Below are 24553 nucleotides of genomic sequence, written 5' to 3' on the forward strand. Positions count from 1 at the left end.
GGTATATATTCACTATGCTCCCCTGTATATGGGTCCCGTCCACCTTCCCCTCCTCTCCCCCCCTCCCCTTCTTTTCCCTCTCCTGCATCTCCTATCCCTCGAGGCCAGTCTTCCCCTCCCCTTTCCTTTTTTATCATCTCCTTTCCTAATAAAATTCCCTTATGCTTGAAGCCTGTTGCATAGCACCATTTTCCTGCTGCCTTTATTAAATTATAACAGCTTGCCATGTGATGTACACACACAGACCCCATGCTATCCTACACTTTGTATAGCTAGCTCTTCAAGAATATGTGGCTAGGAATTGCTTGCTTAGATTCCAGGAAATTCTCTGCTCTCTTTGCCTAAAATTTCCCCCAACTCCAGGATGCCTATTTCATGTATCCCTTAGTCACTACAGAGGGATCTAGCTATTTCAGTGTCCTGACTTACAATATTCCAGAGGTAGAGTTGCGAAGGCCTAACTGCTTATAATTTGGCAATTTCGTTATGGGTTTATTGAGAGTAGAACAAATATAGCCATAATAGATTTAATATCTTACTACAATGTCATTTTATGACATAATAAAATAACTTTTCCCCCAGTTATTATGTACTAGCTATTTTGAGCCTCAAGCAAAATACCAATTTAGGTTAAAATCTGCATTTGAAACATGTCAGTATGTAATATATGCCTGTAGTAATTAACTTTCTCATCATTAATAAAAATATCAGTAGACTCATTGGTAATAGATTAGCAATTACAGACACTTAATGAGCAAGGTATGGAATTCTTTGGACTTTAGTTATAAAGAGAGGAATACATTTGAACTTTAGTATTATTAAGGAGAGAGAGAACTTATTTTCTTGAACAAAAATCAGTTGGAAAGGTATATTTTTAAGTCACTAAACAGGAGGTATAAAGAACTTTACAACAGCATTCAGATTTTGTCCAACAAAAGCTCTGAAGCCAGTGGGTACATCTAAGCAAATGGCCTGGGTTTTTCACATTAGCTAACAATTTGAGTCTCTATGACTTCAGAAGTCAAGTAAAGGAAACAGCATCAACAGCAGGGCTCTGTGGTACAGCTATTGCAGTTTTGCCTCTTACTGACAGAGTATTTTTGAGTTTCAAATTCTTTATTTATTTACTTTAAATACAGTTCTCTTTTGTTCGTGGAAAGGCAGCTATATTATTTCCAAACAGCTATACAAGGACGGCCATTGTCAAACAAGGCCTGCAGTATGCAGTGGGCATTTTTAGTCCAGGTGAAAGAAGAAAGCTACCACCAAAAGTAACCCACTGAACAGGCATTACAGTATTATAAATAGAAGGCTCCTACTAGAAGTCAAATTGCTAGACTTGATTGGAATAAAAAAAAATGGATTCTAATATATGCGGATGTCCATGGAATATGTTCTTGGCTTGTTTCAAACTTTATACATTTCTAACATGATCCCTTGGGTCAGGGAAGACTTGTCATAAAACAGCATGAATATCAGCAATGTCTTATAGAACACCACTGTACTCTATTAAGGGTATGTGACTAACTAAACCCTGTAGAATACATGTAGGGTGGGAACAGCAGTTCTCTTTTGTAAAGTGGCTGCTTCTTTTAGCTATAGCTATCTGTATTACCTATTGTTTTTATTTGCCTTTGTCTCAGAACATTTTAGGAATAAACAAACAATATAGCAGTGATATGGTATAACAAGCATGATCTGCCAAAATTGTTTAACACTGCAAATTTCAAGTGTCTTTTAAAATTTTATTGTATTTACTTGGTATATGTACATAGCATAACATATACTTGCATGTCAGAAGATAACCAGAAGGACTTGGTTTTCCATTTTTACCATGTGGGCCTCAGATAGCAAACATAAGTCCTCAGAATTGGTAACAAATGCCTGTAACCCACTGAACCATCTTGTGAGCCTTTAATGGTAACTTTTGATGTATAGACTTTCTTTTTTGTTGATTCTTTTTCATTTATTTTGTATATCAACCACAGTTTCCCCTTCTTCCACTCTGCCATCCCTCCCCATCCCCACTGTACCTCTCCCATTCACATTTCCTCTTTCTCCATTCATGGGGCAGGCTTTCCAAGAGTGTCACCACAGCATAGCACATCAAGTTGAGGCAGAACCAAGCTCTCTCACCTGCATCAAGTTTGGACGAGGCAACACAGCATGGGGAATGGATGCCTGAAAGCCAGCTTAAGCACCAGGGAAGGCCTGATTCCACTGGTATGAGCCCCATAGACAAAGCTACACAACTGTCACACACAAGCAGAGGGCATATGTCTGGTCCCATGAAGGGTCCCTAGCTGTCTGTCCAGAGTCATTGAGCTCCCTGAAGCACAGGTCAGCTGTCTATGTGGGTTTCCCTCTTGTGACCTTGACCCCTGACTCATACAATTCTTCCTTGTTCTCTTCAGCAGGACTCTCAAAGTTTAGCCCAGTGATTAATTGTGAATCTCTGCAACTTCTTTGATCAGTAACTGGTTGAATATTCTCTGATGACAATTAGGATAGTCACCAATCTGACTGCAGAAGACAATCAGTTCAGGCACCCTCTCCACTATTGCAAGAAGTCTTAGTTGGAGTCATTCTAGTGGATTCCTGGGAATTTCCATGGCACCAAGTTTTTCCCTAGCCCAGAAATGCACCCCAGTCAAGATATGTCTTTCATTATTTTCCTTTCTGTCTTGCCCAAACACACCCAGCCTGGTCCCTCATGTTCCCATACCTCCCCACCCCCAGCTATTCAAATCTTGGATATATACCAAAGGATGCTCAGTCATACAACAAGGACTCTTTCTCAACTCTGTTCATAGCAGCATTATTCGTAGCAGCCAGAACCTGGAAACAACCTATGTGTCCCTGAAGTGAAAAATGGATGAAGGGAGTGTGATACATTAAACCAATGACATCAAGGAGGACATCTGGATTACTTCCCAGTTTTAGCAATGATGAGGCAGATTTTTTAAAGTGTCCATGCAGTTTTTCTGTGATAATGTCTTCATCTCCGGTATGTAAATAATAAGGTGTGCTATTGTTGATTCTTATGGTATATACTTACCTTGATGAAAGTTTCAAAGTTGACTTCAAAATTATATACACTATTTTTTTTTATTTTTGAGATTAAAATTTATTCACAGCACTTCTCCTTTCTCTTTTCTTCCTCCAAGCCCTCCAATATACCTCTACCCAGTCTTCTTCATTTCTTCTTCTTTTTTATTATTAGTTGTTATTGCATACATATATTAATAAGTATAGCTTGTTAAGTCCATGTATAATGCTACCTGTATATATGTTTCAGAGATGATTTTTTGATAGGCTCACTACTATTGTGCTCTTCCCCCATGAACGGTCAAGTCTCTTGTTCCTAGCTATTATCAGTTAGCTATGCTTCTTTGTATAGGACTGAGGCATCATGGGCTTTTCTCTGTTCAGTCTGGCCTGTTCATTGCTGTCATCCTTGTTCAGCTCACTTTTGAGCAGTTATGTTGTGGAGACTTCATGGGAATAGCTTCTGATATCTCTAGGAATTTAAAGTCCCATGAATAATAATTGGACATTCCTGTTGCTCTACTTTCTGCACTAACTTAGGTCAGCTGTTTCTGTGGATTTCCTCATCATGGTCTTGACTCCTTTGTTCATATCTCTCCTCCCTCACTTCAATTGTATTCCAGGAGCTCTGCCCAATGGTTAGTTGCAGATTTCTGCATCTGCTTCCTTCTGGTTCTGGAAGAGGGTTCTAGCTTCTCTGAGGTTGTGGATTTTAGAGTGGAAATCTTTTGTATTTTGTCTGTTATCCACTTATGAGTGAGTACGTAGTATATTTGTCTTTCTGGGTCTGGGTGACCTCACTCAGGATATTTTTTTCGAGTTCTAGCCATTTCCCTGTAAATTTCAGGATGTTATTGTTTCTTCCTGATTTCTTTTCTTTTGTGTGTTTGTTTTGTTTTTCTGAGACAGGGATTTTTGTTTTTGCAACTCTGGCTGTCCTGGAACTTATTCTGTAGAAGAGGCTAACCTCAAACACAAAGAGATCCACTTGCCTCTGCCTCCTGAGTGTTGGATTAATGGCTTGGACTACTATTGCCTGATTAAATATATCTTTTAAAAATGACCTTTTCCTATCTGTCATTTATGTTACTCTTTAGTTTATTATGTTTTATTTATCATACAAATTAAATTATAAATAACAAATCAGCTCTTTTTTATACTGTACCATCAGTGCCCTAGCTAATGTCATCATCAAACCCAAGGTCAATGGGAAAGTGACACATTTTGAATTAACTTTTTGTGACCCTTAAAATACTTTTTTAGTTTTGAATTGCCATTTGACCTTTGTCAGAGATTTACTGTATTTATAAGAATATAGGCATGAGCTCATTATATTGTTCATTTTAGCTGCTTGTATATTTTTGTCAGTCTTACACTACCTTGATAATTATAACTTTATAGTAAGAAATTGCAAAATAGCAGTCTTTGATCCTTTTGTTTAAACTCCATAAACATTAGAACTGAAATATATTTGCAAGTAAAAGTGCTGGGATTTTGATTTCACTTGTTTAGACCATTGCAAGTTGGTTAGAACTGTTCTCTTGATAATAAATTGTACTTTTCTATCTGTGAAGTTAGGATATGTTATTATTAATCTACTTCTTTATACTTTTTTTCCACTGAGTTTGTAGCTTTCTCTCTACAGTATTTGTACATTTTTCTTTTTACTTGTATCTACATATTTCATTTGTGGAAATGCTATAAAGGTTACTCCTAAAATTGTGTGTTCTGTTTGCTCATTACCGGAATCTAAATAATAAAGTATTTAGAGTTTTGTATTAATCTTGTGTTCTGCAGTCTTTCCAGAAATGCTTAGAAATTCCAGGGAGTTTTACATTGGTTCTTTGGCTTTTCTTTTGCAGACAATTACATCATCTGCCAGTGACGACAGCTCCATTTCCTTTTAAATAATCAATATATCGTTCATTTCTTATTTTATTTTATTTCAGAACTAGTACTTGCATGTGAGGCAGAAAAGCAATGAGGAGAGAAGATATATCCTTGCCTTGGTCTTTACTTAAGTGAAGAAGGCTTAGAGGTGTTCTAGAGAGAAGTCAGCATGGAAACTGTAGATACTTTCTGTCAAGTTGAAGTGTTTCCTAACTATTTCTAGTTTCTAGAGTGTTTCTTTGTAAATGAATATATGATTTTCATGTTTCTATATTCATTGATATGATTGTAAGATTTGAGATTACTTTTCTCCCTTTTCTCTTATTATCAGTTAATGTCCATGTTGTTGTTATAACTTATGATACTAGTAATCTGTGTCCTTTCTGTTTTTTCTTACTTACCCTGATTAGTAATTTAGTTTTTGTTTTATTTATTAATTTCTGTTTAGTTTTAGTTTTCAGCTTTATTACTATTTGCTCTAATTTTTTTCTGCTCACTTTGTTATTTTTCAATGTAACTTTTTGTTCTTATGAATTTATACTTGGCTTTTTTTACTGGCTTTTGGGACTCTTCTCCTTATACAAAGTCTCCTTGCTCAGTCTTAATACATGGAGAGGTGCCCAGTCCTACTGCAACTTAATAAGCCATGTTGTTGATACTCATGGAATACCTGCCCTTTCCTGAACAGAAATGGAGGGGTGGTGGTTTGGGGGGTGGGAACAGAGGGGTGATGGGGGATGAAATGGGTGAAGAGGTGTGAGGGGAAACTGCACCCAGGATATTAAAATAAATAAATAAATTACAAAAATAATTTATATCAATTGTTACTTAATTATGCTTTATATAAAATGTATAATATTACTTAACACATATATAGGAAACTGTCTCATCTAAGAAGCAGGACTTAAATTTTTGTGTGCTGACATCTACCTATTTATAGCTAAGAGGAAGGCTGCTGATAACATTCACTGGACACTATCATATTCAGTTTTATATTCTCTTCCTAGTGGAATAAAGCTTCTATACTTTTTTAACTTTTGAGATTTTTGCTGGTATTGTTTTCTTGCTGCCTGGGTTCCTTTAAATTTCATTCCTTTCAGTCAATTGGATCAACTTGATTTTTTCTTAGTGCATGCTTACTCTGACAAAACAAAAAATTTTGGCAAGAAGATGAAATATAATTGACAATTTTATAAACTTATTAGTTGGATATCACGGTTTAATAAGGATCAGGATAAAAAAATAGGCCAAATAGGTGTTTATTCAGGGAGAAATAACTTACAACCTAGACAGTAGAACACCAGCAAGTTCCATCTGATGCTCTCCTCTTCACATCCTGCCAGCAAGAAAGCATTCCTGAACTCCTCCCCAGACCTAGTTCCACAGGTCACTTCTGCCCCTGGCTCCACCCCCTCAAAGGGGGTGGTCGGTGCCACACAAGCAGACAAAGTGAATATCTCACTAAAGTTGGACATCGTGCTGGTGTTATTATAAAGTAGGATAAACAAGACATAGTGAGCAAGCCAGTAACACATTTCAGAAACTCTTTGCATCAGTTTCTGCCCTTGAGTTTAGAAACCTTGAGTTTCTAACCATGATTTCACTCTATGTTGAACAGTGATGGGGAAGTGTAAGCAAAATAATTGTATTATTCCTCCCCAAGTTGCTTTTGGTCATGGTGTTTTATCACAGAAAAAGAAACTTCGTCTTGCATAGGGTTTCTATTGCTGTGAAGAGACATCATGACCATGGCAACCCTTACAAAGGAAAAGCATTTGTTTGGGATGACTTATTTTCTCAGGTTTAATCCATTATCAAAAGGTGTAACATGGTGGTGTGTAGGCAGACATGATGCTGGAAAAAGAGCTGAGAGTCCTACATCTTAATCCATAGGTAACAATAAGTAGTCTAAAACACTGTGCGTATCTTGATATAGGAGACCTCAACATCTGCCTGCACAGTGACTCACTTCCTCCAGCAAGGCCGTACCTACTCCAACAGAGCCATATCTCCAAATAGTGCTACAGTGTGAGCTTATGGGGGCAATTGCAATCAAACCACTGCAGACTTTAAGAAAATGTCACTTTAGCATTGCATTTCCTGGAGGGAATTATTTGACGATGTTAACACTAATGTGTGATCATGCTTGTATGTCTCATTCCAGAAAATTCTTAAATGAAATCCTAAAAGTCATGGATCTCTAACTGACAATTGCAACATCTTTGGACATATGTTTGGCACACTAGGATGGTTTTAATAAGTCTTAGCGTGATCCCAACAATAATTAATGCTTTGGTTGTTGCAAATGTTTTAACTAAAAAAATTGCTCACATTCAGTTGTTTGTTCTCAAAGTTATGACACAAAATAGATGCTTTGGATTAATTTAAATGGAATTAATTCCAGCTTTGGGTTCTGACAAACTTAGAAGTCATTTAACTGTAGAGTTTTGATAGTTTATATGCCACTAGACTCCCTATGTAGAACCATTTCCTTGTAAATCTTTGTGGTCCATTTATATTCCATACACACATAGTCTCTTGATGGCTCTGATGGTTCTTAATTGCATTTCTTATAGGCAACATTGATGGCAAGTTTGTTTCTATTAACAGCTGGTGGCTATGTGTAATCTAAAACTTTAGAATCAATTTAATTATTAATAACAACAATTTTCTTTTAGTTTCTTCTTTTAAGAAGACATGAGGACACATTACCCGTTGAAATTAGTAAATGCAGAGGTTTTATTTGAATGAGATTTAACTTTTTTTTAATTTGTAAATTCATCTTTAGCTCTAGGGGTTGGCAATTGAGTTCATTCTCTATTTACTGGAACACTAGAAAGGATCAGTAATAGAATCTCTGCATTTTGTTTATTTTTTTGTGGGTTTTTTTTTTTTTTTGCCTTTTGTTATCTCATTTCTTATCTCTTAGAAAACATTTAAGAAAGACTTTGAAAAGTTACTGTTTTTGTTTAGTGTCTCATGAAATGTATACATATCATCTGGTTTTATTTTCCAGTTTGAATGGTTGGTACATAACCTATGTGTTCTATTTTCTTTTTTCTTCTTTCCACATTACTTTCCATAGGTCTACTTCAAAAAAAAGTAAACCCTTGGGGATTGACTCACGGAATACGAGTACTTATCCTGTCTAGTGGTGAGAGTGGGATGTTGAAATCTCCCACTATCAGTTATGAGGTTTATGTGAGATTTGAGTTTTAGTAATGTTTGTTTTATGAATGTAGATCCCTTTGTATTTGAGGTGTAGATGTTCAGAATCGAGAATTTGCAATGATGGATTTTTCCTGTGATGGATATAAATTGACCTTTTTGTCTCTTTTGATTCTTTTTTTTCTTTTCTTTCATTCATTCTTTCTTTTTTTTAAGTCTAACTTGTTAGATATTAGGATAGCTGTTATGAGCAGTTTCCCACCAGCCTGGCCCCATATCTGCTTCAGCCCTAAATGACACGTAGAGACACTATTAATTATAAAACTTTTGGCATGCTTCTAGTATTTTTTATTGGCCAGCTCTGTCTTAAATATTAAACCATTTTTTCCCTATCAATCTATGTGTTTCCACATGCTCTTATCTTACCTGAGAAAGGTTCTGGACTTCTTACTCCTCTTTGTCCTACATTTCAACTCCTCTATACTCCCTCTCCCAGAATCCTCCTTGTGTTCTTGTCCTGCCTGTCTTGCTTTCTTATAGGGCATCAGGGCTTTATTCAGTAACCAATGATACTTACAGAATGACATCTCCCATCAGATAGCTACACCTGCTTGCTTCATGGGTCCATTTGTTTGGAAGATATTTTCCCAACCGTTACTCTGAGGTACTGTCCATCTTTGAAGCTGAGATGTGTTTCTTCTTGTATGCTGCAGAGGGATAGAGTCTATATTTGTATCCATTCTATTAACCTGTGTGTTTTAATAGGTGAGGTAAGACCATTAATGTTGAGGGAAAGTAATGACCATTGATTGTTAACTTCTGTTTGTTTTGGATTTGTTGTTGCCGGTGGTATTGTGAATATATTTGCCAGACTTTTTCTTTTGGGTTCTGGTAAAGTGGGGTTATGGATTGCCTATGTTTTTGTGAATATAGTTAACTTCCTTGGGTTGGAGGTTTGCTTCTAGAACTTTATGTAGGGCTGGATTTGTGGATATGTATTGTGTAATTGTAGTTTTTTCATAGAATATCTTGTTTTCTCCACCTATAATGATTAAGAGTTTTTCAGGTTATATCAGTCTGAGAAGCTGGCATCTGTGGACTCTTAGTGTTTATAAGACATCTATCCAGGACCTTCTTGCTTTCAGAGTTTCCATGGAGCAGTCAGGGGTACTTTTGATAGGTCTGCCTTTATATGTTACCTGGCCTTTTTCCTTCATTGCTTTTAAAATTCTTTATTTGTCATGTATGTTAGGTTTTTGATTATTATGTGGCAAGGAGACTTTTTATTTTTTGTTTCAGTCTATTAGGTTTTCAGTATGCTTCTTGTACTTTCATAGGCATGTCCTTCAGGTTGGGAAAGTTTTCTTCAATGATTTTGTTTACTATTTCCTCCACCTTTTAGCTTGGTTTCTTCTTATTCTTCTATGCCTATTATTCTTAGGTTGGATCTTTTCACAGTGTCCTACAGAAAAATGCATTTCTGGTTGAGATTTGGATGTGAGTGATGGAAGTAGAGGATAGTGCCAGCCAGAATTCTGGTTTTCTCCCCAAAACTTTTAAAAAAGTAACTGAATATATATAATCTTTCTTGCATAGGCTCTTACTAAACACTCATCAGTTGAAATTAATCATCAGTTGAGATTCAGTTTACACTTTCAACAAAGATAATATATAGCAATAGAATCATGTGAATAATTTGGTGAGATACTCTGTGATGTATGGCTCATTTGTATCCATGGCATGTGGAAAATTTTGTGTCTGTGGAATGTGGAATGTTCTGGTTTTGTGAAATGTGGAAGGATCTATGTCTGTGGAAGTTTGTATGTCTGTGGGATCTGTGTCAATGATATGTGGAGGAATCTATGTCCATGCTATGTAGAAGGTTCTGTGGCTATAGAATGAATCTTCATGGGTCTTAGAAAATAGCAACATATTGCTGCTTCTAATATTCAAAGAATGTGGGGAGCAGCACATCTTGAGTCTTTTTTCTAACTACAAGAAAGAAAAATGTTGCCATTGTGTTTGTATGAATCTGTCTATGAATTATTTTACCCCTGTAAATTAATAGTGGCAATACATTCCATACATTTATTTGAAATATGTCCATTAATTATAGGTGTGGTATATATATATATATATATATGTATATATATACATATATATATATTCATTATTTAAAACTATTAATGTACTTGAATGAGCATTGCTTCTCTAGTTTCAGATATTACTGATACAGCCAGTATAGAAATAAAAGACAGAGAGAAATCCTGTGTAATATTTCACTAAGTATATTTCCAGGGGAAATTAATTCATGAGTGTCCAAGTGCTTGATGCACTTTGCAGGATGACCCTCTCTCTCTGTCTTTCTGTATCTCTCTCTTCTCAGAATCTGGGGTCATCAAACTATGTCATATAGGTTAAATATGGCTTTCTACTCCACTTTTAATTTGGTTTTATGGAAATGCTGCAGTACATGTTTGCTTATGCATAATCTATGGTTATTTTGTGATAAAATTACAGAGTTGAGGCGTTCTAATGGGGACTATTGGACTCCACAAACCTGAAATATTTATTATTTGGCTTTTAAATGCTTGACACATCTTTGATTAGATGATAGCATGTCAAGTTTAATATGTGAGTTTAAACCAGTTTTACAATGGCTGGAGAGAAGAGAAAATATGACTGGAGCCTAAATTTATCTCCTAGTATCTTATTAAGAGTCAATGTATTAAAGTTAGAGAAAATAAAACACTGATAATGGTCTTCACTTAAAGCATGCATGGAAAACTCATCTACTTATAGGTAGGTGTGCATGCTAGTGAGTTTTATGGCACAGGCTAGAGTCATATAAATGGAAGGATTCTCCATTGAAGAAAATGTCTTTATAAGATCCAGCTGTAAGATTTTTTTAATTAAAGATTGATGGGAGATGATCCAGTCCATACTGGGTGGTACCATTTCTGGGCTGGTGGTCATGGGTTCAATAAATATGCAGGCTAAGCAAGCCAGTAAGCAGCATCTGTTCATGACCTCTGAATCAGCTACAGAATCCAGGTTCTCATCCTGCTTCTGTTCCTATTCTGACATCCTTTGATGATGAACAGTGATTTGCGAGCATAAGCCAAGTAAGTTCTTTCCTACCCAAGTTATGTTTGGTCATGGTATTTTGTTACATCAATAGTAACCCTAAATAGAACAATATATATCCACCTATGTGTCTGAGTAAAGTAATAATTTAAATGCTAGGAACCAGATAGAAAGTCAAGGCAAAACCTGAAGCAGATGAGCAGGAAAAATATTGTTTCATGTTTACATTGCATTTAGGATTGGTGGGTACTGTATATTTACTTAAGTGTTTTTTTTTCAAAGGTGAAATAACAATTCCTTCTTTAGACAAAAGGGAGTAGTATATCAATCTTGGGGCAGGAAGTTGGTCTGAGATACACCCTCTCAGGAAGATAAGTTCATTGGAAAAGTTCATCTGATGCTTAAAAAATTATAGCTCCAGAAGATATTAGGAAATGTTGCTTAGCTTGCAATGGACTCTGATAAACCTTCTAAGGGAAACCCTTAGCATAAACACTGAATCATGTTCAGTTTAACATCAGTGAAACAGAGCTTTCTGGACTGAAGATACACAATAAATTTATGAGAATGTGAATGAGCTAGTCACAGGTATTGGCCATTTTCACATGCTTAACTTTGTTAGTGAGAAGGATTCTCTGTCATCCTAGACTTCTTCAATTAATGACAAAACATCTAAAAATATGACAATTTAAGTAACATTTACTATTTTTAATTGGATGTCAAATTTAAATCTGAAGTTTGACTTTCTGGTTCATTTTTACAATGACAGTTTTAAAGGGGAAATGAATGAAGTGGAATATTTCACGACTAAAAGGGCCTAACTGAATATTCAATGAGTTCAAGTGTTTACATGGATTAACTTTGGAGAGTGGCTCCAATGTTAAAGGCACAAAAGTCAAACATGTTTCTTGAAAATGCTTAATTCACCATTTGAAATGTCATTATTAGATTCCAACTGACAATTTTGCCATTAAGCAAATTCTCCTTACCCCTGTGGACATTCCACTGAAAGTTTCTGGTCAGTACTGGGCTTGAATTACAGCCATCTTATAGTTGAGTATCTTTACAGAGGTGTCCTGGTGATGCCGACATTCATTTATATTAATCTATTCCAGATTCAAAGTATCTTGATGTTACAAGTGAGTAGACTGAAAACCAGAAAGGATAAGTATCTTTCCCAAGAGATTTTGGAATTTGCGAATTGAGGCTATATCTCTCAAATCTTGATTGTGAATATGTACCAATAAACCTGGTCATAAATATAAAGCAATCTATAAGCTTTTAATCTTTAATAAAATCTTTAAAAATAATTTTACTTTAATCATTCTTATTTTATGATATTGGCTGGATTTTGTCTACATTTAGCATTCTTCATATCCAACATTTTTCCCCTACAAGTTCATCTAATTTTTCTTCCTATATTTTACTCAACTAAACAATTTATATACAGACATGATAGCTGTTTTTACTATTATGTGCTCAATTTTATGTTATGTTGAAGTTAGATTAATCAATCATCATGCTTTTACACAATTTTGATACTTAATTAACTTATAAAGTGCAGTGTTTCCTGGCTTCTACGTGTGTGACTGTGTGTCTATATGTGTTTTTGTATGTATATATTGGGAAAACAGAAAGGGTCCTATTAGCGAGAAAAAAGAGAGAGTTATGGCAGGGGTCAGAGATAATGTGGTATGAAAGTGGAACTCGAGATTGAATGGTATAAGTAAGAAAAGAGGAAAGTGTATGGGAAACTGGAGATGCAAGGGTATGAACCCCATTTGAAGATACACAACTCAGGCATCTGGTCTGGTAAAGCTACCAGTAGGGAGAGTCTATGCATTCATAATCAAATTAAACCATATTAGATCAGCCAAAACAAGACACACATCATCAAATAGTTATGGCACAAGGAGCCTAATAATGGTTATAAGGACATATAAGGCATAGATAGGTGACTTTTTCCTTCTGGTATGGCCATTGTTATAAAACACTTGTTCATTGTTACCTTTTATTTCAGACTAATATGATTGCTAGACTTTCCTTTGATATAACATGAATGTCCAAATCTATTTCTCTGTAGCTACTACGTCAGTCTTCATTTTGTTGTGAAATTACACAGGATAAATCACATTTGTCTTTTATTTGCAGGTGAAAAACTATTTTATAGAAAAATCACATCTTCATGATGTAATTCATCCTCTCATGTGTCATCTCAGTACTTATTTTCTTAGAGATTAAATGTGACTTTGCATCCACCTCCATCCATTTCTTTCTTCTGGATCTCAAACAGAATTATAATATTATATCTTTGAATTCACACTCAGAGTGAAGAATTATATTCCAGCTGTTTTTGTCTAACTATACTACAGTGAAAGGAAAGGATATGATTCATTGTCATACAATTTGTGTTTTTCTTATTGGGACTGAATATCTCATTATGTTTCAGCTAGAATATAGCACAGTTACTGCATACTGAACCCAATGCCATCAGCCCCTATATCTTCCCATAATAACCTTCTATTTTTTCTTCAGTGACAAAATTTTGCCTAAGAGTGGTATAGGGAAGTTTGGTCTAAGATAATGTTTAGAAATGTTCTAAAATTAATTAAGCCTATAGACCAATTTCTATTGATATACATACATACATATATGTATGTATGTATATAGTTGTTTTATGATTATTTCCTATTCCACCACATTATAGTACTCTATAAAAACATTCTGTGCAATGGAATTGAAAGGGTTACTTCACTGAGAATTATCATCTTTGAGTTAAAAAACATTATCTTAATTTGTCTTTTGTTAAACTGAAACTTATGGCCAGTGGAGATTAACAGTGTATTTTTCAATTTATTCTACTTATTTCTTAGCTGGTCTAACTTCACCTGCTGTGCTACAGGGTAGAGACTTTGAGAAAGCTACTCCATTAAGCAACCCTGCTGTGATGTTTCCAATGTTTAGAAGTTTAATGCATTTTTTTCAATATACATTCACAGGTGGCCTGTGAATATTTATTGATCTATAGTAAGCTGGTATCCAAGAGAAATAGATTTCTACCAGTGTAACATCAAATTGACTTTGTTTTTAAATTACAGCTTTCATCATTGTAACTGTACCAAGGGGTGCTCCTCAGTTAGTGACCTAATTTTTATGGGATTAACAGAATTCCGTTTCACCTACATGTTTGTTTAAAGAGTTTCATTATATTACATGTGCTAATGATAACTTTAAAGCATGGTGGAATGAACAATGCAAGCCATGCACACCAAACATTGGTTTTGAACAATGAAAGAACTGATTTCTGAACTTAGAAAACATGGGAGACTGTGTGTGTGTCTGTGTGTGTGTGTGTGTGTGTGTGTGTGTGTGTGTGTGAGAGAGAGAGAGAGAGAGAGAGATGTTTTGATGAGGTGAATTTCAGTTTGAGTGTTCAGCAGCACATACTCACATACATACTCACATACATGCACACACACACTGTGCAAGAAGTGTTTCTCATTATTTTCTGTACCCTTTAATACAGTGTAGCACATGTACTGGAATCCAGATGTGTGAGTCAAAGCTTCATAAGAAATTATGCATTTAAAAGTGAAAATATGCTATCATGGTTATTTCAGGCAAATTAGTATCCAATTTATATTCAATATAAAAATAGTTGAGTGATGTATATGGTTCTATGAGTCATATTCAAAATATGTGCAATGTGTCTCTCTCAGTGGTATAATCCTTGAACTATTCTCTATAGGTAAGCCAATCTGATTCCCTTCCTGATTTCTACATTGGACATATTAATAAAGTGGAAGGAAAGAGGATATGATACTTGTGCCACTTTCAAGAAACACTTTTGAGATCAAGTATGATGATATTCTTAGTCCTTTGAGAGTGAAGATAAACAGATCACAATTTGAAAGCCACTTTAAACCATAAAGCTAAACTCTGAAACTCTGACTTAAAACAAAATGAAAAAAGATATATATATATATATATATATATATATATATATATATATATATACACACACATATATATACACACACACATTACATATATATATATAAAATATCTCAGTATCAAGTTTTATAATCATTCTGTGTGTCTGCTCTTTCTTAGTTTCTTTCTTTTTTTTTTCTTTAAACTCTTTAATTTTGATTTCACAAAATGACATAAAAGGTCACACCATAGAAGAAGTAATGTGTTAATGTAAGGTCATTTTACTTTAAAAATAACTTTACATATTTCAAAATCTTCATTTTAATATTTTTCTTTACAATAACATTTAACACTATACAATGAAAGATTTTTTTTAATTTATTTTATATAACAAAGTCCATTTAAATGAAAACAAACATTTATACACAATATTTGGGAATTTGGGCGTTGTTCTTTTCAAACTACTTCCTGCTGGTAAGGGGCGCTGTCATGGGGGATTCGAAGAAGATTCAGAAATCCTGGCTGTAGTCTGTAAGGCTGCTTTGTCCAGCTGTTTTGAATGTAGGATTACCTGGTACTCTGTTTCAGGCGGTCTGGCGTGATCTAACCACATTAGTCTGGAAGGAATCCACATCTTTTCATTTTCTGTGGAAACAAAAATAGAAATCCTTTTCCCCAGTAATTTGTCCTTGAACTTAAATATTGGAGTCAAAGCATTTTTTTATTTAATTTATTATTTTACATGTCGATCCCGGTTCCCTCTCCCTCCCTCCCTCCTTCCCTCCTTCCCTTCCTTTTACCCTCTCTGCCCTCTCACATGTACTCTAACCACCCTCCCCTCCCATCCCCCCCACCCCAATTCCATATGTAGGGGAATGCCATCTAAGTTGGGGTCATGTAGATCTGACAGGTCATGTGAAGTAGGGACTAGGGCTTCTCTCCTGTGTCTAGATTAAGGCAGTTATCCCTCCATGGGGGATATGTTCGCAAAGTCCTTTTGTGCACCAGGGATACATCCTGGCTCCACTGTCTGAGTTCTCTTAGACTGCTTAGTCCTTCTGGCTGAGACCCATATTCAGGGGGGCCTGAGTCAATCCCATGCTTCCCAGCTATCAGTCTAGTGGCCATTAGCTCCTCCTTGTTCAGGTAAGCTGTCTGTATGTGTTTCTGCCACATGGTCTTGTCTTCTCCATCTGCATCTGGGTTCTAGTTCAACTCAGTGTTTATATGTGGGTGTTTGATCCTGTTTTCAACAGGCATTAGTTGAGGGCTCCATGGAGAAGTTAGTTGTTGATCTCAATCTCCGGGAAGGGCATTTATGATAGCTTTTCCACGGAAGCTCAACTTGTTAGTTGGGAGCAGTCTTATAGTTCTCTCGACCTTTCTTTGTGTTCAATTTTATCTTCAAACTAATATTGGCTCCCTCTTTTATGTGCTCTCTCTCTGTCTCTGTCTCTCTCACTCTCTTTCCTGTCTTCTATTCCTAACCAGGCTCAATCTTCCTGGTCGCACATGTTTTCCTTTCTTCCCCTCATTTTCTCCTAATTCTCTCTCTGTTCGTTGCCCCCCCCCCCACTTCACCTGAGCTCTGGGGGACTTGTCCCTTCCCAGTTCTGTGAGGGACTTTATATTAATCTCTTAGAATCCACCCTGTATCCTAGTTCCTCTGGTGATGTGAATTATAGGCTGGTGATCCTTTGCTCTAGGTCTAAAATCCATATATGAGTGAGTACATACTGTGTTCCTCTTTTTGTGATGGGGTTACCTCATTCAGGATGGTTTCTTCAAGTGCTATCCACTTGCCTGCGAATTTCAAGATACCATAATTTTTTTTTCTGCAGAGTAGTATTCCATTGTGTAGATGTGCCACATCTTCATTAACCATTCTTCAATTGAGGGGCATAATCAATGAGTTCTTAACATCATTGGTGTGCCAGCTCTGGTTCTAGGATAAATCAAATGTGGCTGGAACCACTGGTGATTTTTGTTGGATTAATCTGTAATAAAATAATTAGCCATCATTGCTATAAGCTACCTTTTGCTTTAAGTTCTTCACTGTTCTAAACCATCAAAACTTCTATGGTTTAGAGGTCTATGACATCAAAAAAAATCACAGTGTATAATGCACATTAATTTCATGATTTCTAATTACAGCCCATATAAAATATGGTTACTTCCAAAATAAGCATTTAAGATTGTATCAACAAAAATTAGAGATTTTATATCAGATCAAATTCATACTTGATTGAAGAAGTGAAACTGGAAAATTAAGGATAAACATGACAAAGTTGCCAGTTAAGTAATACAACTGGTATAAAATTAAAGTATTTTGATGGTTGTATTTCAAATTTATAGGAAAATATGTGCAACATATTGAAAGGCTTTTCAGAGATTAGGTCCATATTCTCCCCTTCCTAGAAAATTGATTCTTTTCTTCTTCAACGTATCCTGGTTACAGTTTCCTCTCACCCTGCTCTTTCCAGTTCCTCTCTGCCTCCTTTTCCATCCAGATCCTTTCCCTTTCTGTCTCTCAGTAGAGAAGAATAAGCTTCTAAGGAACCCAGATGCAGAGGGAGAGGACAAGACCAGGCTACAGAAACCCCCAGAAACAGCTGACCTGAACAAGGAGGAGCTAAGGGACCCCCAAACTGATAGCTGGGAATCCAGTATTGGACTGACTCAGACCCCCTGAACATGAATCTCAGTTAGAAGGCCTAGGCAGTCTAAGGGACCTCTGACACTGGAACCAGGATATATCTCTGGTGCACAAAAAGACTTTGGGAACACATTCCCCATGGAGGGATACTCCCTTAATCTAGAGACAGGAGGGAGGGCCTAGTCCCTACTCCAAATGACTTGACAGATTTTGTGGACTCCTCCTGGAAGGCATCACCCTAGCTGTGGAGTGCAGGGGTGGGGTTTGAGGGTGGGGGGTGGGATGGGAGGGTGGTCGGGGGGCATGGGTGGGAGGGAGAGAGGGAGGGAGGAAGGGAGGGATGGAGGAAGGGAGGGACGGAGAGGAAACTGGGATCAATATGTAAAATAAGAAAAATAAATAAATAAAAATAAATAATAACAAAAAACAACAAAATTAAATAAGCAATTATTTTAAGAAAAACCCCTTCACTTCATGTCTTCATGTTAGATCAGGCAAATCAACAAAGGAAAAGAGTCTAAGGAAAGGCACTAGAAACAGAGACCCACTTATTCACACACTCAGGAGTCCTGTAAAAAGACAACCTGAGAGCTATAATATATACATCTATGGTGTCTGGAAACAGACCTGTGCAGGCTAGTGGATACTGCTTCAGTCTGTGAGAATTCATATAAACTTTGGACACTAGACTTAGGTGGCTCTCTTCTCCTGATGTTCTCCATCCCTGCTTGCTCTTACACTGTTTCTTTCTCCTCTTCCACGGGGTGCCCTGAGCTCTACAGGAAGGAATTTTATGCAGCCATCTAACCTAAAACTCTGTATTCCAAAGTCTGTGCCCCCCCGCCTGTGTGTGTGTGTGTGTGTGTGTGTGTGTGTGTGCGCGCGCGCGCGTGCGCATGCGTGCATGCATGTTATATCTCCTCTTTATAATGTGTGGCTGTGTTCATATATTTGTTCCCATTTTCAGCAAGAAGAAGCTTCTCTCATGATGCCCGAGAAACACACTGATCTCTGAGTGTAGCAGAATATCATAAGGAATAATTTTATTACTTTTTTTAAAGACCAATTGTATTTTTACTTTATGCCTTGGGCTATTCAGCCTCTGTTTCCTGGCCAAGCAGTGTTGGTTATGGTTCCCACCTTGTTGAGTGGGACGAAAGTTAAATAAGATGTTGGTTGATTTCTAACATAAGCTTTATGCCATAGGTCTATATTCTAATTCCTGTAATCTGAAGGCACTCAGATTCTTGTGTATTTCAGCTTCTGCTATGGAGCTCAATCTCCCACAAAGCACTGATGGCAATGAACTCTAATGACAACTGGACTTGGTCAATATTGTCTATGGACCTGTATGAGAATAAATTTCTGGGAGATTTTTTAGTAACCCAGTTCATAGTAGTATTTAAAATAGTAATATGAGATGTGTATGTTATTTGCAAAATCACCAAATTCCTCTTTTCTATCCCACAAAATTCTCATCCAACTTTTATGTATTTTTGTCTCATTACTGTTTTTGCTTTGAGAAACCATTGGTGCAACCAGGGCTACTGGAATAGATATGAGTGGTAAACTATCCCATGGAATATGTATGAGTAGCTCAACAGTGGCTACAGTACTGAAGACAATGACTTTCTTTCATCCCAGTAGCCCCCATTGTGACTGGAAACCTTGAACAGGGCAGGGACCTATGAACACCTTCCCTGTCTATGATTGAATATTCAGTCTCTGTCTTGTGCTGTGCTCTGAGTTCACAGGTGCTGCAACCACAACATGCTCCTCAAACAGTTTCATGATTTCTCTTTCTCTCTTCCCACTGTTATGTGTGTCTCTTCTGTGAAGTTCTTTAAGCCTTGGAGATGCTGGTATGGGTGTCCTGTTTAACTAGTCATGTGTCTCTGTTTTCACTGCTGTGCCCTGAAAAAGGGACATTCTGTACGTTTGAACACAATATATTAGTCTGTGGGTAGAAACAAATATTTAAGGTCCACGTTGACCATGAACCAAAGAAGATAATAGGTTTACTCAAATACACATGACTCCCAGCCATGGGTCTTGACTCAGTTTCTGTAGCAGTGTGGGACTTTGCCTGGAAAGGTGTGAATAACAATGTACTTATCACAGATAGGGCTACAATGACAGTGCAAAATAACATAACAATGCCCCCAAAGTCCAAGTGGTAAACCAATGAATTTATTTGTTATTTACAGGGAATGAGGTGTTAATTGGAGATAAAAGACTCAAAAACAAATCACCAAATTGCCTATCTCTACCTAGGTGATGACTCACCTGTAGAAGCTGTATCTGTGTTATGGCAAGCATGACTTTTTGGATCTTCACAGGGTGGAGAGTATCCTCTCCCCAGCAATTACAACTGCTCATTTAATGTTAGGGAGGAACCATGTGAATCTCAGAAGTTCCAGCTTTCCCAGTTTCATGAGATTTGTTTACTTTCTGTTTCCTTCTTTTTTCCAGAAAGGACTCTTTTCATAGGAAGGAAAGTGTCATATAACATTCAGGAAGATATTATAGAAATCACATCATTTAAACAGTGTGAGTCAGGACACTGATGCATCATTCAATCACACAGGAGATCTTTATAGTAAACCTGAACATGAAATCAATAATGCCTAGTCAGATCAGAACTAATGCCATCATTTTCTAACCTGGCTTCCTCTTCTCAGTTGTTTTCACCCACAGGAAATTTACATCAAAATCCAAACTGTTCTATTTCCTTTCCTTTGTAGAAGCTCTATTTCTTCTGTTGCAGTTACAATCCAAGTCCTTCTGTGGTTGATAGAATTTTCTTCTGGTTTCTTCTTAGAAATTATCAATAACATTTTACCTTTACTCCCTCTATTCTTATCACATAGGCTTGTTTTTTCTTCCTTTATCATTATAAAAGAATGTGTACATACTTTCTCTGCTTATAAGGAGAAACGTGGGTTAAACAGAATTTTAAATCAACAGTGAGGACCACATGATTGTGTTTATATTTATATATCATAAATATTCCTGTTAAAGTACATATATAAAAAAGTCAAGCATAAGAGATTTGATTGTCATTACAATAATTTCTCTTTTGCATGTAGATTCTCAAATGTCATTTAAAGAGCTGTTCAAGATGATTACTCATTTTTAGTAAATAACATCTAAAGAAGTCTCAGAAGGCCACGCTGATAGTGTTTAATATATACTTGTCCATGGGTTTGCTTGCCTCACTTTCCTGTTCTGCTACCACACTTCAGTTATATTATATCCAAAGGCCAAAACAGTCATCTAAAGTTATTCTGCACAATGATCAGACTGAGATGAAAAGGTGTGTCCACAGCTCTGTTACTTATACCAATGATGTATCAAACTTCTACTGACAAGCTCATTGAAAGCCCATAAATTTGCATACATTTTACTGATGTGACTTAATTAAGAAATGAGTTGAATTTTAATAAATCTTATGTTACAGTGCTTCATTAAAATGAAATATTTTTAGCCAACTGCCTTTATTTCTCATTGGAAGAATTCTTTACAAAATTAATGGGTTACATATTTGCCTCCAATCCTCTTAGTGACTTCAGCCCTATTGGTAAATTTGTTTACCTTCTAGTAAATAGAATGCCTCACCATGATAGATAATGGTTCTGAACTTATGGCAACAACATTAGGCTTCCTATAGTTACCATCTAGTTGACCAATAGTCATATAGTTATCTTTGTGGTAGGTCTGCTTTCTGTGTTTTTATTAGAGAATTGAGACCATTATATTCATAGTTATTATTGAAAGATGTGTATTAATTCCTTTTGAATTAAGCATGAAGGGTTCCCTAAAACTAGAGATAAAACTGCCTTATTGCCCATGTGACCCACTTTTGAATATATACTGATGGAACTTCATAGCCTACAATAGAGCCACTTACACATTTCTACTCTGTTCCTATTGACTATGGAATTAAAATCAACTTGGTTGTCCATCAGTAGACAAATAGACATTTCCTTTACAGATTCAGCTGTAATGAGAAATGAAGTCATGAAACTTGCTGGTAAATTGATTGAACTGGGAATGGTATTTTGAATAAAGCAACTCAGACTATAAAGACACATTTTCTCATACGCAGATCCTAGTTTCATATCTTTCCCTTTGGGCATTTCACTTAGAGCATAAGTGGAAGCAAAAACTTGGGAAGAAGCTTTGGGGAGAGGTGGCAGGTTCAGTGAAAGGTGCTAAGTAGAAGGGAATAGTTGTGGCAGAAAGGGTTAAGAAAGGAGGTGCATGGGAGGACTGAGGGGAATGGGAGTGTATGTGAAGAACTTATTCAAGGGAAGAGTGTATTAATATGCATACAGACGCCTATTACATCACAAATCAGTTAGGACATATGATTGGAGGCAGAATAGAATACATGTGATATGAAAGAAGAGGGGAAGATACTGAGACTTAAAGCATTAGCCAGGGTGCGAGCTGGCAAATGAGGGAGATGAGATATAGTAAGCAGTTTAAGTACAGTCTATGAATATATTAAAAAGCTTTATGGAAAGTCACTAGTTAAGATAATATCTAAACATAGCAGCAGTAAAAATAACAACAAAAAAGTATTTCTAATGAAATTACCCTGTGTGACTATTAGAAGACATGAGTTATTAAATTTACGTTATGGTGCAAGACAAAAAAGAGATAAGATACCTCCTTAAGAGTTACCAGTCAGAGGAGCCCAAAAGGTCTCACAAACAACAAAGCTATTGCAGTCACCCCTAGATGCTCACCATGGTTAAGTGATAAGGCCCTATTGCTGAATACTACCGACGTATTCTCTATAGGATACTGAAAACTCAATTTCAAACACAATGGGGGAAGTTTCATCCTGTTGGCCATTGACATATATCAGGAGATTGTGTAGGCTGCTAGGAGAAGAAAAGACATCAGTTATATTACTCAGTGCTGATCTGTACATGTTACAAAATCATCTTGCCAGGAATGATGTGCCCATTGAGGTGATAGTGGCATGACTGTTCTATGTAAAAATTTGAGACCTAGTCTATAGGAGTAAGTTCATGCTTTGTTATGTAATTCTAGTTAAAAACCTATGAAAAGAAGGCCATAGACTCTCATGTTTAAACTTGTTATTTTTAGTTTGCTGACCATGCTGTTAAATTGCCTTCTAAAAATTTATGTTTTTACCCTTCAAGAGGGTTGCTCTAAGCCATGGCCAGAGACACTTATAGTTGTAGTATAAATGCAGAGATACACAATTGGTCAACATACCAAGAACAAAAAACTGAGTTCTCAGTCCTAAATAGAACACCCTTTTCATCACACCTCATCCATCACGGGACTATCTACACAAGAGGAGACAGAAAGATCTTAAGAGCTCAGTTTTCTTTTCAAACTAATACTGGCTCCCTCTTTTATGTTCCCTCTCTCTCTCTCTCTCTCTCTCTCTCTCTCTCTCTCTCTCTCTCTCTCTCTCTCCTGTCTTCTATTCCTACTCTGATTCAATCTTCCTAGTCCCACATGCTTTCTTCTACTCACCTTTTCTTTCTCCTAGTTTCCTCTCCCTTCAATGCCTCCCCACTTCCCATGTGCTGTTTGTAATTTCTCAAATTTGCAAATAGCAAAGTGTTTTTCCGAAGGCAAATAAACTAAACCAATGATTTCAGAGAGACTGTAGCATTCTTTGATATTACAAGTACATTACACTAAAAAGACATAGATATTTATATCTGAATAAAGACCATCTTAAAAATATGTTCCTCAAAAGGTAATATCATGGGGAATGAATTTGACATATACAATCTAGCAATTATGTACAATATTTCTATGTGCATATGTTTGGTCTGTGGTTTTCCAGATGTATGTAATAATATAGATACAGGATAAATTCAATTTTCTTCCTTCTCCAGTTCCTTTTTATGCTCTTATGGCTAGTGATCTGCTTCTGGAGGAATGAATGTTCAATAAAGAAGGCAGTTTTATGACCTGAAAAAGATATTCTAATTATGGTTTCCCTTTCCTCAACTTCCAGACCCTCCCTACCTCTTCACTTACCCAAATATATAAATGTTCTTCCTCTCTCATTAGTAAACAATCATCTAAATATAAGGTAAAAGAAAAAAAAACAAAACCAGAATAGGACAAAACAAACAAATAAAAGATCCAAAGAAAGACAAAAGGAATAAAGGAATATATATGGACAAAGAGACATACATTTCCACAAAAATCATATAAGAATATATATATATATATATATATTCTTATATGCATGCAAAGGGCTTATACGATTAAAAAAAATATGCCCAGACAAAACATAATGAGATCAAAGACTCCCCCAAAATATCACCATGTTTGTTTTGTGTTAATCATAGACATGAGACCTTCCCTTAAGTATGGTTTTTGTACTCAGTGAGACTCCATTGGAGAAAACTAATTTTTTTCTTTAAGCCGTTATCAATTAGAGGTAGCTTCTGGGTTAGAGGTGGGGGCTTGTGAATACTTCCCTCTCTCAGAGCTGGCACCCTGTCTTGCTAGTACAATGGCTGTATATGTTTCTACAGTCTCTGTGATTCATATATGTATCAGTCCTGCTGTGTCTAGAAGTTCTTGTTTCCTTTGTGCCTTCTGTCCTTTCTTGCTGTCACAATTTTTCCATCTTCTCCCTTTGAGCTTCTTGAGCCCTAAGGGAAGGAATTTAATGGAGATATCCCACTTAGCACTGAGTATTCCAAGTTCTCTCACTGTGCACATTGATCATTTTTGTATTTTCTTCCACTAATTGCAGAAAGG

The sequence above is a fragment of the Phodopus roborovskii genome, unplaced genomic scaffold (assembly GCF_943737965.1).
Source record: "Phodopus roborovskii unplaced genomic scaffold, PHOROB, whole genome shotgun sequence".
In the NCBI taxonomy this organism is placed as follows: Eukaryota; Metazoa; Chordata; class Mammalia; order Rodentia; family Cricetidae; genus Phodopus; species Phodopus roborovskii.